Below are 3,362 nucleotides of genomic sequence, written 5' to 3' on the forward strand. Positions count from 1 at the left end.
AATGAAAACCCATGATTTTGGACCCTGTTTTCATGCAAAATGGCTAAAAGAAATGTTTCACGTTTGTTACACACAAACAGTGTCTCCTCTCATATGCTGAACTGGTCGCATTGTGGATTTTGGTTAAAACATGATTTTGGACAATGTTCATGGAACTCAGCTTAAAACGTACTTGCAGACTTGAAAACCCTTGCCTATTGTAGAGCGCGCCTCCTACTTCCACTGCTGAACGAAAACCCATGATTTTGGACCCTGTTTTCATGCAAAAAGGCTAAAAGAAATGTTTCACGTTTGTTACACACAAACAGTGTCTCCTCTCATATGCTGAACTGGTCGCATTGTGGATTTTGGTTAAAACATGATTTTGGACAATGTTCATGGAACTCAGCTTAAAACGTACTTGCAGACTTGAAAACCCTTGCCTATTGTAGAGCGCGCCTCCTACTTCCACTGCTGAATGAAAACCCATGATTTTGGACCCTGTTTTCATGCGAAAAGGCTAAAAGAAATGTTTCACGTTTGTTACACTCAAACAGTGTCTCCTCTCATATGCTGAACTGGTCGCATTGTGGATTTGGCCTAAAACATGATTTTGGACAATGTTCATGGAACTCAGCTTAAAACGTACTTGCAGACTTGAAAACCCTTGCCTATTGTAGAGCGCGCCTCCTACTTCCACTGCTGAACGAAAACCCATGATTTTGGACCCTGTTTTCATGCAAAAAGGCTAAAAGAATTGTTTCACGTTTGTTACACTCAAACAGTGTCTCCTGTCATATGCTGATCTGGTCGCAATGTGGATTTGGCCTAAAACATGATTTTGGACAATGTTCATGGAACTCAGCTTAAAACGTACTTGCAGACTTGAAAATCCTTGCCTATTGTAGAGCGCGCCTCCTACTTCCACTGCTGAATGAAAACCCATGATTTTGGACCCTGTTTTCATGCAAAATGGCTAAAAGAAATGTTTCACGTTTGTTACACACAAACAGTGTCTCCTCTCATATGCTGAACTGGTCGCATTGTGGATTTTGGTTAAAACATGATTTTGGACAATGTTCATGGAACTCAGCTTAAAACGTACTTGCAGACTTGAAAACCCTTGCCTATTGTAGAGCGCGCCTCCTACTTCCACTGCTGAACGAAAACCCATGATTTTGGACCCTGTTTTCATGCAAAAAGGCTAAAAGAAATGTTTCACGTTTGTTACACACAAACAGTGTCTCCTCTCATATGCTGAACTGGTCGCATTGTGGATTTTGGTTAAAACATGATTTTGGACAATGTTCATGGAACTCAGCTTAAAACGTACTTGCAGACTTGAAAACCCTTGCCTATTGTAGAGCGCGCCTCCTACTTCCACTGCTGAATGAAAACCCATGATTTTGGACCCTGTTTTCATGCGAAAAGGCTAAAAGAAATGTTTCACGTTTGTTACACTCAAACAGTGTCTCCTCTCATATGCTGAACTGGTCGCATTGTGGATTTGGCCTAAAACATGATTTTGGACAATGTTCATGGAACTCAGCTTAAAACGTACTTGCAGACTTGAAAACCCTTGCCTATTGTAGAGCGCGCCTCCTACTTCCACTGCTGAACGAAAACCCATGATTTTGGACCCTGTTTTCATGCAAAAAGGCTAAAAGAATTGTTTCACGTTTGTTACACTCAAACAGTGTCTCCTGTCATATGCTGATCTGGTCGCAATGTGGATTTGGCCTAAAACATGATTTTGGACAATGTTCATGGAACTCAGCTTAAAACGTACTTGCAGACTTGAAAACCCTTGCCTATTGTAGAGCGCGCCTCCTACTTCCACTGCTGAACGAAAACCCATGATTTTGGACCCTGTTTTCATGCGAAAAGGCTAAAAGAAATGTTTCACGCTTGTTACACTCAAACAGTGTCTCCTCTCATATGCTGAACTGGTCGCATTGTGGATTTTGGTTAAAACATGATTTTGGACAATGTTCATGGAACTCAGCTTAAAACGTACTTGCAGACTTGAAAACCCTTGCCTATTGTAGAGCGCGCCTCCTACTTCCACTACTGAACGAAAACCCATGATTTTGGACCCTGTTTTCATGCGAAAAGGCTAAAAGAATTGTTTCACGTTTGTTACACTCAAACAGTGTCTCCTGTCATATGCTGATCTGGTCGCAATGTGGATTTGGCCTAAAACATGATTTTGGACAATGTTCATGGAACTCAGCTTAAAACGTACTTGCAGACTTGAAAACCCTTGCCTATTGTAGAGCGCGCCTCCTACTTCCACTGCTGAATGAAAACCCATGATTTTGGACCCTGTTTTCATGCGAAAAGGCTAAAAGAAATGTTTCACGTTTGTTACACTCAAACAGTGTCTCCTCTCATATGCTGAACTGGTCGCATTGTGGATTTGGCCTAAAACATGATTTTGGACAATGTTCATGGAACTCAGCTTAAAACGTACTTGCAGACTTGAAAACCCTTGCCTATTGTAGAGCGCGCCTCCTACTTCCACTGCTGAACGAAAACCCATGATTTTGGACCCTGTTTTCATGCAAAAAGGCTAAAAGAATTGTTTCACGTTTGTTACACTCAAACAGTGTCTCCTGTCATATGCTGATCTGGTCGCAATGTGGATTTGGCCTAAAACATGATTTTGGACAATGTTCATGGAACTCAGCTTAAAACGTACTTGCAGACTTGAAAACCCTTGCCTATTGTAGAGCGCGCCTCCTACTTCCACTGCTGAACGAAAACCCATGATTTTGGACCCTGTTTTCATGCGAAAAGGCTAAAAGAAATGTTTCACGCTTGTTACACTCAAACAGTGTCTCCTCTCATATGCTGAACTGGTCGCATTGTGGATTTTGGTTAAAACATGATTTTGGACAATGTTCATGGAACTCAGCTTAAAACGTACTTGCAGACTTGAAAACCCTTGCCTATTGTAGAGCGCGCCTCCTACTTCCACTACTGAACGAAAACCCATGATTTTGGACCCTGTTTTCATGCGAAAAGGCTAAAAGAATTGTTTCACGTTTGTTACACTCAAACAGTGTCTCCTGTCATATGCTGATCTGGTCGCAATGTGGATTTGGCCTAAAACATGATTTTGGACAATGTTCATGGAACTCAGCTTAAAACGTACTTGCAGACTTGAAAACCCTTGCCTATTGTAGAGCGCACCTCCTACTTCCACTGCTGAACGAAAACCCATGATTTTGGACCCTGTTTTCATGCAAAAAGGCTAAAAGAAATGTTTCACGTTTGTTACACTCAAACAGTGGCTCCTCTCATATGCTGAACTGGTCGCATTGTGGATTTGGCCTAAAACATGATTTTGGACAATGTTCATGGAACTCAGCTTAAAACGT

The sequence above is a fragment of the Coregonus lavaretus genome (genome assembly GCF_964263955.1).
Source record: "Coregonus lavaretus genome assembly, contig: HAP1_SCAFFOLD_2780, whole genome shotgun sequence".
Taxonomy (NCBI): Eukaryota; Metazoa; Chordata; class Actinopteri; order Salmoniformes; family Salmonidae; genus Coregonus; species Coregonus lavaretus.